Consider the following 15845-nt stretch of genomic DNA (forward strand, 5'->3'; position numbering starts at 1 on the left):
AAACAATGGTTAAAATGGAGTAAATATATCTAATTCGATAATGTTTATGTTAACATTTAGAATAGATTGCAGAGGATTAGGTTTGATATTAGTTTCCTGGGGGTAGATTATGAAGTGGATACTGAAGAGATAAAGGGCCCGATCCAGAGCCGTTTGCAATTTGTGGACGTTCGTTCAGGAAAAGGGGGTGGCTATTCAAATGAACCGTTCGCTCTTTGCGGTCTGTTGGCGCCTCCATGTCTGAACGAGCGAACAAAACCTGCGGCCGCTATTTTTTAATTTATATATTATTAATAATTTGGAGTTGTGCACATGAGATTTGTCTGTTTTTGTGCCTGCAATTAGTCTCATCAGGTAGCACCTCCGAATATATATATATATATATATATATATATATATATTCAGGGTATGCAGTCCAGAAATCTTTCCCATATACTCCATTTAATGTGCTTTATTGCACACCTGAGGGAAAGGAGAAGGTCTCAGTCTGGATTAGCACCCCTACCTTATTGGTTTAAAAGCATGGAGTCTTGTAATGAATATGCACACCAGTATTAGGCACAATTCTAGGTAAGTCCTACAAGTTTTATATACTGTAGTGCAACTTTGGTTCATTTTTTGGGCATTGGTCCCCCTGGATTGCCTTTGTTGATCTATTTCAGGGCACCACATTATAACACATTTTTCTTTTATAACACATTTTAACCCTTCACTGTTGTTTATTATATATGTACCTCACCTTTTATTTTCATTCTTTATATGCAGCAGTAGCTGCTCCTAACTATCTCTTTCACACTGCACTATTCTTACTATGGTGGTACCCTGGGGCAGCTTAGCTGGGCTAGTTTGGGGGTGTCCTGCGCACTGGATTTGAATCGTAGTATGTTAGGGACCTACCCTACAGAGGTTACCTGGATATGGTGGGTAGGCCCATATCCATGGCCAAGATTATGCTAAAAACCTCTACTGATTGCAACATTTTACTGCATTTATATATTATTAATACTTTGAGATTTGTCTGTTTTTGTAGGAGAAATAAGAAATAAGAATCATACAGATGGAAGAATCTCCAGAAAAATTTAAATATATTATACATAAGAATATATTGATACATACAATATATCCTGATGACGATGCAATAAAGGCATCGAAACATTGATGTAGCTAACCCCTGTGCCTGTGTGTTCTTTATACCGGAGTGCCGCTGAGATTGTATATATATATATATATATATATATATATATATATGTGTCCAAGAATGAACACACTCATCCTGTTGTATCTTTCATCATCAAGGTGCTCACTCCAAGTGCTCACAGTGAACCTGCAGCCAATAATAGTCCAAGAAAAGAGGGCACACTTTTTCCAAAAAAAACTGATGCTAAGATGCAATATTGAAAAGCATAAATCCACATTTAATTTTTAAAAAAGCAGAAAATATCTTCATCACCACCCAGTGTAGGTAAGTCTTAACTTCTGGCACAAGTAGGTAAACGCTACTCAATCAAAAAACTTCCATAAGCAATCCATCGCTGTTAATGGAAAAATCAATGTAGGAATACTCATTTTAGTCGGACTAAAATGAGTATTCCTACATTGATTTTACCATTAACAGCGATGGATTGTTTATGGAAGTTTTTTGATTGACTAGCGTTTACCTACTTGTGCCAGAAGTTAAGACTTACCTACACTGGGTGGTGATGAAGATATTTTCTGCCTTTTTAAATAATAAATGTGGATTTATGCTTTTCAATATTGCATCTTAGCATAATTTTTTTTTGGAAAAAGTGTGCCCTCTTTTCTTGGACTATATATATATATATATATATATATATATATATATATATATATGAGTATCTAGGTGGCAGCTTCATCATAGTATATTGCATATTACACTGTTCACTTTGTTACTTTATATAAAGGGGTATCTATGTGGCAGCTCCATAACTGTATCTCACACATTACTCTGTGCATCAGGTTAGTATTTATAAAGGGGTTCATAGGTGGAAGTATATTTTGTATTTACTTATATATTAGTTATTAATTATTGGATCAGGTAAGTATATAAAAAGGGGTATCTAGGGGGCAGCTCCATCATAGTATCTTACATATTACTCATTGCATTAGGCTTGAAAAAAAAGAGATTTCTAGGTGGCAGCTCCTTTATAGTATCTTACATATCACTGTGTGTTTCAGGTTACATTTTATAAAGGGCTCTAGGCAGGGGGGAGCAAGTACTGATTACCCAGGCTCAGCCATGTCAGGGGGCCCGGTCCACAGCACAACAGTCAGTAACTGTTTTGACATTTTTTATCTTTTTATAAAAAAAACGTTATTAAACCTCTGCTGCGGGGTCGGTAGTTCGTTTGGGTGGAGGTGTTAGCGGGGAAGCGGGCGAGGCCGGGGCAGCGGGGTGGCGGGTCTTGGACACCGGAGTCCTGGACCGTACAGCACTCACTCCTAGTCCTGATGTAACTCCTTGCTGATGCACCACTGCGGAGCTAAAGGTCTCCCGAGACGATGGTAACGTCATCATCTCGCGGAGCTCTCTCACTTTACTCGAGACTAGGTAGGTGGGGACTATAAGGTACTACAGGAAGGAAGTCTGGATGGATGATCCCAGTGTCAGCAGTGTCAGTGTGATGGAGGAAAGGGAAGAGCCTAGGAGTACCCTGCTGACTGCACAGTGACTGTGAGTGCCTCTGACACTGTGGTGCTGCAGTTGCTATATTTTTATTTTATAAATATAATAAATGTATTTATCCTTTAGTGATATATATATATATATATATATATATATATATATATATATACATATTACATATAGATAGGTAAATTTAAATATGTGTTTTACATATATTGCATATATCAATATGTGTGTGCAAATATACACGTGTATTAGCATTTGTATATTATTGTGTTTTTTTATATGTATATATATATGTGTATGTGTATATACATTATATATATATATATATATATATATATATATATAGACACCACTGTATAGTACCGGCACTTGAATGGCCAAATGGTAACCTGATGCCCTGGTGCCTTCCCCAGCCATCAGTATAGAAACACTCATCCCTCACAAGAAAGACACGGGCGGCACTCCAGAGCTCTGAAACGGTGTTCAAATATATGCAATTTTTTCTAAGTCCCGGAGTGCCGTCCATGTCTTTCTTGTGAGGGAGGGGTGCTTTTAGAAATATATATATATATATTTTGTTTTTTAATTTTTTTTAGGGGTCCTGGGGTATGCGCTATGCAAACAATCCAATGACCGCTGAGATGCACAGCATGAGGGTAGCATCTGGTAGTGTTCCTGCTAGGCTGTTTTAGTGGGGCGCCGTGCCCTGCCCGATTTTAAAAGGACAAAAGGACAAAATGCACCCTGGGCTTTTAACAGTGCCCAGCTAAAACAGCCTGCCCTGTGCCCTCCCCACCAGCAGGCCACAGTGTCCCACTGGTGGGAAAAGTTGCACTGACCAATTACCGCTGGGTTATTAGAAGCCATGCACGTGCGCACAGCATATTTGTACCATGAGGGAAGAGCTTGTGGGAAGCCCAGCACCTCAGTAAGTGCTGGGCATGCCCACAAGTGTGATAAAATGTTCTTGTGATATGCCCTTCCTGGTTAGCCACACCCACTTTTTGGGAACATGCACACCGACTCTCTGCCCTGCCCGCAGTCTAGCTAACCCAGCTGCACTGTGCTGCAGCCAATAAGATCTTGTCCTGTCTCACCCTCCAATAGACAATAGAAATGTTATACAGTGCATATGGCTATGGTTGGGGGGAGGGCCTGGGAAGTTGCTGTACCGGGGCCCAGGATTTTTCTATTCAGCCCTGGGTCTAGGTGGCAGCTCCTACACAGTATCTTCAATAATAAACTGTGCATCAGGTTAGTATATATAAAGGGATATATAGGAGGCAGCTCTTTTAAAATATCTTACATATTTATCTGTGCATCAGGTTAGTAAATATAAAAGGGGATCTAGGTGACTGCTCCTTAATAGTATCCTAAATATTACTATGAGAATCAGGTTATTATTTATGAAGGGGTATCTAGGTGGAAGATCCTTTATAGTATCTTACATATTACTTAATGCATCAGGCTAGTGTATATAAATAGGTATCTAGGTGGTAGCTCTTTTATAGTATCTTACACATTACACTTGCACAAAAAAAAAGTATGGTGGTCGCTCATATCAGCTTACTGACATAGCACAGGTGCTTGTAAAGGGTGGGGTTTACACTGAACAATAGAAAAAAAGAGAGATTCCCTCCAGCACACTACAGAAATGTCAGCAAAAAATACTTAAATCCTACATAATAATAGAGATTCAGAGGTATTAGTTACATACATTTGCAAATATATGATAAAGTGCCAGGCCATCATCAAGGCTCCTCTATACTGGTGTCCCTAACATTAAGGGGTTCACGTCCGAGAAGTAAGGTACCCCAAAAAAATTCCAGCCAAGGACCATCCCCAGGGCATCACACAAAAAGGGGAAAAAAGGTGATAGTGAAGTGTAAAGAATAGATGTGGAAAGATAAATCAATAAGTGTTAATGAAATGAGAAAGAATTAAAATGACATGAAAATTAAACAAACAATTAGAAAAGTGATAAAAAAATATCTATGTGAATTAATTGGTGATGCCCTGAAAAAGGTCCAACCACAACCGCGGGGGCCCCACTCCCAAACGCTCACCCCAAAATAATTATTGCTACATAATAATATCACCCACTCTGGGTCATATAATTACAAATTAGTGTACTGCATGATAACAGCACATGTATAAGCTGAGAACTGACTCACCTTGAAGGTACCCCAAAAAACCTCCACATGGCACTAAAAGGACCAGCACATCCTCCTAATGCTGGCTCCCTTCATGCCTCTCAAGACTGCAAACAAAAAGTATGGTTGTCACTCATGTCAGCTTAATGACATAGCACAGGTGCTTGTAAAGGGTGGGGTTTACACTGAACCATAGAAAAAAAGAGAGATTCCCTCCAGCACACTGCAGAAATGTCAGCAAAAAATACTTAAATCCTACATAATAATAGAGATAATAGAGATTAATAAATTTGTATTCACTTTATAGGTTAACATTCCCACTTATTTAGTTTATTTGAATTTACCTAATATATTAGGATTATTTTGGATATTTGTAGATAGGTATAATTGATGTAATTTATCTATTTATTTCTTTTTTCCTTTTTCTTTTTTATGTAATCAAAATTTATTAATTTATTTATTAATTTTATTTTTATATTTTGATTTATCATTTGTTTGAAGCAGTACATTACATTACCATTGATCCCCATATAACTGTATGTGTCAGGTTAGTATTGAGGTTAATGTAGTATCAGTCTCTCTCTGATATCTATTACTTTGGTCTGGTGCTGAAATCAGTAAGCATCCTTTAATCCTTGCTCTGAATCTACGGAATCACAGAGTTCTGATTGGCCGGTTGACAAGTTGAGCAAATAGGTGAGTGTATTTAAACCTTATCAACCCACATATCAGGTTGTTACCATGATTAAGCCTTAGGCAAAATGCACATTGGTGTGTGTGCCAGGGGTTACTTCATACCACAGGCTATTTGCTAAAACGCTGACCGCGGCTATCAGTGACTGTATCTGAATGCTGGGGTGTGTGTGCCAGGGGTTACTTTATATTGCAGGCTATTGCTAGAACAGTGACTGTATCTGAATGCCGGGTGTAGCTATTAGTACAATATTTAAATCATCAGACTAGCCCCTGAATGCTGTATGCATAGATCTATGCTAGGATGGAACAATGTAAAAAAACATCATATCAATAAACATTCTATTGTATGCACACTCTGTATCCAGGCGTTCAGTTATCGTTGGTACAGCTGGTTATGTGAGGTGGTGCACCGTCTGTTCAAATTTCACACAATGAATAACTGATCTGAGATAAATGCAACTGGCCTAAATAGTAGGATTAATACACAATAATCTACTTAATGCTATTGTGTTTATGAAGATAAGGATATAAGTATATCATGCACAGCTCTAATCTGTTTAGATATGTCAGTAACCAACGTGACAGTCAGGTGTTATATGTTGTAGAACGAGACAGATTTTCTGTCTAATCACTTGTTCTATCACAATTGTATTACACACTACAATTAACAGATTAGATACAATAGAAATCCACTTCTCAATGATTTTATGATCATAAGAGGACACAAGAGTGACAAATAATCAAGATATTATAAGGAGTTTTTTCTTGTCGGTATGTTAATGACCCCTGGCACATTATTTGAAATAATTTTTTCATTTTATTTTATTCCAATTTTTTAACTAATATTTAGCTAACCTATTCCGAGAGGGAAATTTTCTTTTACTGAATACTCAATAAAGGTTATATTTTAATTTTACATTAATCGATTGTGCACCATCACACTACCGCTCTTTTTGTTATATTACTCTGTATATCAGGTTAGTATAAATAAAGGGTAATCTAGCTAGCAACTCCATCATAAAATATTAGATTCTACTCTGTGCATCATTTTAGTATATTTAAAGGGTAACCTAGGTGGCAGCCCAATCACAATATTATACATATTACTCTGGTTATCAGGTTAGAATATATAAAGGGTAGTCTAGGTGGCAGCTCCATCACATTATCGTACATATTAAACAGTGCATTAGGTTAGTATATATAAAGCGGTATCAAGTTTGCAGCTCCATCACATAATATTACATATTACTCTGTGCATCAGGTTAGTATATATAAAGGGTAATATAGGTGGCAGCTCCATCATAGTATAGTACATATTACTCTGTATATCAGGAAAGTATATATAAAGGGGTATCTAGGTGATAGCTCCTTCATAGTATGTTACATATTACTCTGTGCATCAGTGTAGTATATATAGAGGGTATCTAGGTGGCAGTTCCATCAAAGTATATTACATATTTCTCTGTGCATCAGGTTAGTATATATAAAAGGATATCTAAATGGTTGATCCAACAAAATATCTTAAATATTACTCTGTACTGTATATCAGTATAGTATATATAAAGGGGTATATAGGTGGCAGCTCCATCATATAATATTACATATTACCTTGTGCATCAGATATATATATAAAGGCTATCTAGGTGATGACTCCATTATAGTATATTACATATTACTGTGTGTATCAGGTTAGTTTACATAAATTAAATATCAGCTGGCAGCTATCTAGGTGATGACTCCATCATAGTATATTAAATATTACTCTGTGTATCAGGTTAGTGTATATAAAGGGGTATCTAGGTTGCAGCTCCATGGTAGTATCTTACATATTACTTTGTATATCAGGATAGTATATTAAAGTGGTATCAAGGTAGCAGCTCCATCATATAATATTACATATTACTCTTTTCATTTGTTTAGTCTATATAAATGGTAATCTAGGTGGCAGCTTCATCATGGTGTATGAAATATTATTCAATGTATCATTTTAGTATATATAAAAGAATATCAAGTTGACCGTTCCAACACAGTATCTTACATATTACTCTGTATATCAGGTAAGTATATATAAAGGTGTATCCAGGTGGCAGGTCCATGATAGTATCTTACATATTACTCTGTATATTAGGATAGTGTATATGAAGAGGTATCTAGGTGGCAGCTCCTTCACAGTATCTTACATATTACTGTGTGCCTTAGGTTAGTATACATAAATTTAAATTATCTGGCAGCTCCAACAAATTATCTTACATATTACTCTGTATATCAGGTTAGTATATATAAAGAGGTTATCTTGGTGGAAGCTACATCATAGTATCTTACATATTACTCTGTGCATGAGGTTACTATATATAAAGGGGGGGTTGCAATTGGAAAACCGACTGTCTTAATCCCGACAGCTGGCTTCCCGCTTGCTTTATCCTGGCATGGAATAAATGACCAGCGTCTATATCTAGACACCTGTCATTTACCCGACGCCGGGAGACCGGCATCCGGCATCCCGATCGAAGGGATGCCGGGCGCCACCAGCGGACAGCCGCGGGGGGGAGGGTTATGTTTAGGGCTCCTCGGGGGGGACTTAGAATCAGGCACCCCCCTGGGAGGGTTAGGGTTAGGCTAGGGGGAGGGAGGGTTAGGGTTAGGCACCCCCGGGGAGGACTTAGGGTTAGGCACCCCAGGAGGGTGTTAGGGTTAGGCACCCCCGGGGAGGACTTAGGGTTAGGCACCCCAGGAGGGTGTTAGGGTTAGGCACCCTCGGGGGGGACTTAAGTTTAGGCAGCGGTGAATGGGGGGGTTAGGGTTAGGCAGGGGCGGATTGGGATGGAAAACCAGCCCGGGAAGTTTCTGGAAGCAGCCCTAATGGGGGCATGGGTCTGTGGAGCAGGCGGGATACTCCCTATTCATATGGCCGGATGTAGTTATTACAAACCCCTTGCATTGCGTACAGTTGTGTGTCCACATGTGCAAAGACTGAGACGCCCATGTACAGCATTATTCAGACTCTGCAACTATGCTTAGTGCATCTTTAACCGCCACCATTGGTCGCACCATCAAAACTTGCACCAGCCCTGTACGCTACCATGGTCAGCAGCATACCCCAGACAAAACTAGAACACATTTGTTCCCTTCTTGGCTCCAGGATAGCTGCACCAAAACAATAAAGCAAACTTGGCTGAATTTAGAATGTACATCTATTTTTTTCAGTACACCTACAATATCTTAAGGGGAAAAACCATTAACACCTCATTTTAACAGTGCTCTGGTGCAGCAAATTCCCCAAGACACTGAAATACTCATTATTAAAACCATTATTAATTCTCTGACGCAGTCAGAACAGTTTAGCAGAGAATTCACCCCTCACCTCCTTGCTGGAGGCGTATTGTGAGGAGTGACTCTCAGGTATCGGCAAAGGACCATGGCAGGAGCTGTGGTGGCTGGGCATGCACAGCAGCTCCCCCACAACCATTTCATTAACACCAAACAATGATCCTCTGCACATGCAAAGAACCTCCGAACGCTGCCCAAACTGAGCTTTGATTGCAAAAGACGACATAGTTTTGATACCCCACTGAGGGGAGCACAGGATACTGCCCCTGTATATCTAACAGTTCAGAACTCAAGGCACAGTAAATAGTTACAGCACAACAACATTACAACATAATGGGGGGTAAATTCAATTATTTTAGCCCGCGGCTGATAGCGGCAAGCGCCCAACAGAGCAATGCAACTGTTGCTGTTTGGGGTACGTACAGCCGCAGGAGAACACATTTCTTCACACAGTCTCCTGGGCAGGTGAGCAGAAATATGCGATAAGTTAGCAGTTTCGCCGCCCAAAGCAGGTCTATAGATGAGCTTAGTCATTTTACATGGCTAATCCCTGTCTATTTGGGCACGACATTTGCAATATACATGATCACCCAAAAACAATTGAATATAGCACCCCGATCTCCCGTCACTTTAGATGGGAGTTAGGGTGCGATAAAATTCCTCATAGGAAACTATAGGAGAAAGCACAGACATACAGGGTCCCCTTAGTGGTATACACTTATTACAGCCTGTATACACCAACACACAGCTCTATATAATACCGCAGCCCCTATACACTGACAAGCCTCTATACACCATAGCCCTAATATATTGACACATAGCTCTATATACCACAGCCCCTATATATTGACACATAGCTCTATATAACACCGCAGCTCCTTTATACTGGCACACAGCTCTATATAACACCAAAGCTCCCTATATACAGATGGAATCACCTACTGCATACACTAAAATCCACTTCTACTGTATATATACCACAACCCCCTATACAACATCACAACCCCCTATACAGCTTCACATCGCCCTATATAACATCACAGCCCCCTATATAACAACACAGACTCCCATATAACACTACATCCCCCTCATATAACAAAGACCCCCATATAACACAGCCTCCCTTAGATAACACTACATCCCTATATAGCAACACAGCCCCTTTATAACAGCAATGACAGTCACCTGCTGTACTCACCAGCCATTCATGATGCTGCCAGGCTGTCGTAATTGAAGATGAGAAGATTAATTCCCTGTGTGTGTGAGTGTGTTGCAGGCAGATGAATCTGGCTCTGAGAGACCCCGGGCCCAGATACTGCCTAGCTCCTCCCCTTCCTGTCACACAAGTCCCTGCACAGTGAACACATCCTATGTGCTCCTGCAGCTGCTCTCATTGCATAGTATCTAGGCAGGGGACAGGGCTGTGTACTTGTGTACTTGCTTCATTACACAGAGTGGAGCCCCGCACCCCACTCAGCAGACAGGGCCCCGGGACACTGACTGAGTACTAGCAGCCAGCCCTGGGGGAGGGGGACAGCGGCACATTTTGGTCGGCCCAGCGGGAACTGTCCCGATCTCCCGGCAGCCCAATCCACCCCTGGGGTTAGGCACATAGAGGGGGGATTAGGGTTAGGCACTTGGGGGGGAGGTTAGGGTTAGGCACCCCTAAGGAGGGTTAGGGTTAGGGGGTTAGGTTACGTTTGTAGATACTTACCTTAGGGACGATCAGGATTTCAAGCGCTGTCGGGCTTCCGCTGCCGGGAACTCTGCTTTTGTCAGCCAGGAGCTGCCGGGATTTGAACTGTCGGCCACAGGGCTGGCGGTATTTCATACTGATTCCTAAAGGGGTATCCAGTTGGCAGCTTCAACATTGTATCTTATATTTTACCAAGTACTGCAGGTTAGTATATATAAAGGGGTGTTTTGGTGGCAGCTCCAACATAGTATCTTACATAATAATCTGTACATGAGGTTACTATATATTTTTTTACTTTTATATATTGTTTTGATACAATCATAGGCATATTAATTTACACACAATGTTTTTCATGTGGCTAAAGTTTTGAATTTAATGCCCAGAGCTCTTCAATTAGTTGCAGGGGCATAACTAGGTATTTAAAGGCCAGATAGCAAAATTTTGTAAGGACCTCTATATACCACCCAATGGTGAAACAAGTATATAACATATGTAACTTTGACATGAATGATGGGCCCTACTCAGATCTGTGCCCCATACATAGCAGCTGCATTATTTGCACCTATGGTAATTATTCCCATGAATAGTTGTCAGTTTTCCAGTTTGAGAACCCCGCAGGTAGCATGTGGTAACCCATAGACTCAGTATTAACTGTTTGGGTCTATGGGTTTCCCTGTGCATTAATCCCCAGAGGGTGCATCTAACACAGATTTAACTTTTCTCACCTAAGGCAGCATCTGAGTTTCAGGGGCTAAACCTTGTGTCAAATTGAATCTTCCCCTCAGTCTTAGACAATTGCACATATGCTCCTGGACACATGCATAATCGTTTCATAATACAAACTATTAAGTCAGATTTGTTTAGCATAGCTTTCTCCAGCTTTTGTGATGTACCCTAGGCACTTACACCCAACCTATGTATGTCTCTAACACAAACATTCTTATTTACCTTTAAATACCTTTAATCTAATACAGTAATGATCACTGATTCCTCCGCACACACAAAATTGAGCAGAGTGACTGTGAGATGGTCACATTATCCCCATTCCCATGGTGTGTGCAGAGATAATGGCGGCATCCTGGTGCATCAGCTAACAGTAGATGTGACAGGATCGGTAGCATGTGTTACTCATCTATGGTCAGTGCAGGGGGTGAGTAATGTATAATCTGCACATTGTGAGGTCACACTATGTGGATTTTATTATGTGTATGGAAACAATAATAGACTGTGTATTTTATATCAAGTATTTATCTGCTGCATGAATGTAGAGGTCTCTGTACTGCACATCTGATTGGAAATGAGAATATAGCAATTTGACAAAATATTACAATAATTTTCTATGACTGGGTGTTATTTGTGAGGTTTTTTTTTAAATATATATCAATTTCCTAAAATAATATAACACTATTACTCTAAAAAAAAGATGTAACTCAGTAAATTTTAGGCTTTTAAAATGTTCCAAAACCTAACAACTTTTACACAGTAGCAGAGGTTAGGGGATAGAGAGGCATTTGAATGTTTACATTTGATACAATTTCCATTGGCCAATGGCACAACATGTTTTCTAAAGGGCAGCAGATATACAAGTCTGATTCAATACACTAAGGTGAATCTCTTGTAGCCGTGCTGCTTAAGGTTAGGTAGAACAAACCAAATTTGCAAGAATCAACCTAATGTCAGGTAATTTGAGTATCTCTGTGTGCAATGTCTGCAAAATGGTGGACCAAGCTTTTGAGTTCAAATCAATGATATGAGAGCAGAGATGATGTATTCTAAATGTAATCATACAACATAAAGGGAGTATTTGAGATAAAACATCTGGAGTGTCTGAGGCCCACAGAGGAATATCTAATGATTGGGCATAATGATGTGCTGGCAAAAACATAAAGAAATGAGAGTGAGCGAGTTCATGTTTTTATTGTAGCTGTGTAAAGGAAAGAATAGTTCCACCTGGTCAAACTCGTCTTTTATGATCATGATGCCCTTTTGGTGTATGTAGAGGGGATTACTAAGAGAGGGAAGAAACATCGGGTTACCCCACAAAAGAATAAAAGATGATGAAAGAGGGTTTTTCTTTAAGTGTCAATTGATGCTAAACCGTATTATATAGTTATCCCAAAATAAATCATTAGAATGGAAAATCAAAGGAAGTTGCAGTTTTGGGGTATGCAGCAAGACTGCCAGAGCATATGGGTAAAACAAGTCCTCTTCTAGAGCAGGGTTAGAGTAATGGTCAGTATGTAGCAACCAATCAGCCAGATAGCAAAACAAGGCATATTTAGCAAATGCAGCAACATGAAGTGCTCTAAGCCCTCCTTTGATGTTTGGCAGGTTAGCTCAGGAATGATTAATCCTAGGTTTCTGATAATGCCAGATACGTTTAAAAAAAATATTAGTGTAATGAAGAATATCAGCTTTCGTCAATGTAATAAGTAGTGTTTGTAAAAGACATGCTAGGTTTGGGAATATTATACATTTGATCACTGTAATTCTGCCTAGAACAGAAAGCTTAAAGTCCTTCCAAATTATAAATTAATCTTGTAGTTTATTCAGTAGTGGGGAAAAATGAACACTATAGAGGGATGACAATCGGGCTGGTATATAAATACCTAAATATTTGTGCTTATAAGGTGTAACAGTAATTATAGAAGCTATATGAGGATGAGAGGATAGGAAAGGGGTAACATTAATAGGAAGTAAATCAGATTTGTCTACATTAATGTGATATTCTGCAAAATAACTAAATAAAAAATGTGTTTAAAGTTGCAAGAATGGAGTGTACAGGATCCAAAAGAAAGAGCATCATATTATCTGCAAATAAAAACAATTTGCATTCCTGGTCCATAATTGCAGAACCTTTAAAGGTTGGATTTTGACATAGTGTTACCACTAGTGGCTCAATGGCAATTGCAAATGATATCAGGGGAATGGGGCACCCCTGTCTTGTATTTCTTGGAATATAGAAAGGTGGGGATAAATATTTATTAGGGAGGGCTTCAATAATGGGGAAGAATATAGAGAGGTTAAAATTTTAATAAAGAGTGGGGGTAGGCGAAAGCGGTGGAATGACTCAAACAGATGATCCCATGTTACCAGATCAAACACTTTTTCAGCATATTTAGATAATAGGAACCTGGGATCAATGGGATCATCCATCATGGAAGGGATTGTAGCACAGGTAAGATTTTCCTAATATTAGTGATTGAACTTCAGCCCCATATAAAGCCTGTTTAGTCGTGGTGTATAGTATCATTTTGATTTTACATGAATTTGACAGACAGAGACTGAAATGCAAGGAGACATTTCCACCATTGCCTGTATCACTGTGTGATCACCTGTTCTATTATCGAGTATCTTTATTCCTGTTGTCAATCATGGATCAGTCCATGTTGTCAGATTATGGAACAGGAGTATCACATCTCTATTACCAGTAGTAGCACAGAGAGTCTTAGCTCTATATCTAAGTAGTCAGGGAAAGTTAATGGTTAAAATGTTGATTTGTTACTAAATAGAAAATAGCTAACATTAGTTTCACCATCGGCAGTGGCACTGTATGGCAGGTGGAATCAGAAATATACAATTTAGAAGTGGACTTATGACTACAGCCTGTACCCCTTGGCCCAAGGACGAGTCTTCTTATTTCTCTCTTATAGTAGCATTTACTTTGCAGCAATTCTACAATAAAGACCTGATTTATGTCTCTTCTGAAAAGTAAATGGTGAGATGTATCGCAAATTAAACCTTTATATCACAACATCTGACATCAGGAGAAATGTAATTTAATACAGATTTTAACAAACATTGACTTTTACTATACATATGTCTATTGATCTTATTATGTACATAATCATTGTGAGGTTCCTGCTGATATGTAGAAAAGGTCTTTCTGCTGAATCTCTGCCCAAACAATAGGTGACTTCTTAACAAAAGGTCCCTGTGGTGACATAACAGGATGCCAGTGTCTGCTGTAATCTAATAAGAATACAAGGTGTTACACCTGCAAAGGTGTAATTAAAATTCCCCATTGTAGTAAGTGACTTTCGGAATATTTACATCCCATTTACAAGACAAGGAGCTAGGCATGATAAACTGCTTTGTTTATATTTCATCTCTCAGTGTATAAATTAATTCTGTTCATCCTGGGAACTATGGAGTGAAATGGGGGAGGAATGACTATAAATAGTCTGTATCAGGACACTAATTTCTGGTGGAAGAGTTACTAGTTTAGTTGCTGATTTGATAGCTGGACGTATAGAAGCATATGAAAGAGACAGATGGAATAATCTCCAGAGTAAGGTAATTATATTATACATAAGAATATATTTATATATGGTGAGCTCATCTATGTACTATTGTATCATTTTGTGTATTGTTGAAATACTCCACAAATAGAGTGTTTCTTTGTGTCTAAAATGTTTAGTGTTTTTTTATAATTACTTCCAGAACTATTCAAATATTTTATATTTTTATTATTATAACACAAATGCAATAATATATTCCATATAACTATATGCATCAGGTTATTATATATAAAGGGTTATCTAGATGTCTGCTTCTGCATAGAATCTGATATATTACTCTATGCATCAGGTTAGTATATATAAAGGGGTATCTAGGTGACAACTCCATCACACTATCTTATATATTACTCTCTGCATTAGTTTAGTATATATAAAGGGGTATCTAGGTATCAGCTCCAAAATTATTTTTTACGTTTTGCTCAGTGCATCAAGTTAATATATATTTTTTTTACTTTTATATATAGTTATGATACAATCATAGGCATATTTTATGAACAACAATGTTTTTTAATGTTAAAAAATATCTGGGTTTAATGCACAGAGCTATTATATTAGTTGCAGGGGCATAATTAGGTATTTGAAGACCCTTTACCAAAAGTTTGTAAAGGCCCCTATGTATTAACCAATGGTGAAAGATGTGTAGAACTTTAACAAGGAATATGGGCCCCCCCCCCGCAGCTCTGGGCCCCAAATCAGCTGCACCCTTTGCACTTATGGTAGATATTCCCATGATTAGTTGTCAATTTACCAGTGTGAGAAAACCACAGGTAGCATGTGGTAAACCATAGACTTAGTATTAAGTGTTTGAATCTATGGGGTTACCTGATCATTAATCCCCAGAGGGTGCATCTATCACAGATTTATCTTTGCTCACCTGAGACAGCATCTCAGATTCAATGGTTAAACCTTGTGTCAAATTGAATCTGCCCCTTAGTCTTATACAAATGCACATATGCTGCCTGACACATGCATATTTGTTTCATGATACAAACTATTGCATTTAATTTGTATAGTATAGTTTT

The 15845-nt window shown here is 38.7% G+C and overlaps 1 pseudogene; it reads left to right on the forward strand.

Annotated features, from left to right (window-relative positions):
* LOC148522656 (uncharacterized) overlaps window positions 1-15845 on the forward strand; it is a 200635-nt pseudogene that overhangs the window by 77717 nt on the left and 107073 nt on the right.

This window comes from Taudactylus pleione, unplaced genomic scaffold, assembly GCF_031769625.1.
Source record: "Taudactylus pleione unplaced genomic scaffold, aTauple2 ptg000145l, whole genome shotgun sequence".
Taxonomy (NCBI): domain Eukaryota; kingdom Metazoa; phylum Chordata; class Amphibia; order Anura; family Myobatrachidae; genus Taudactylus; species Taudactylus pleione.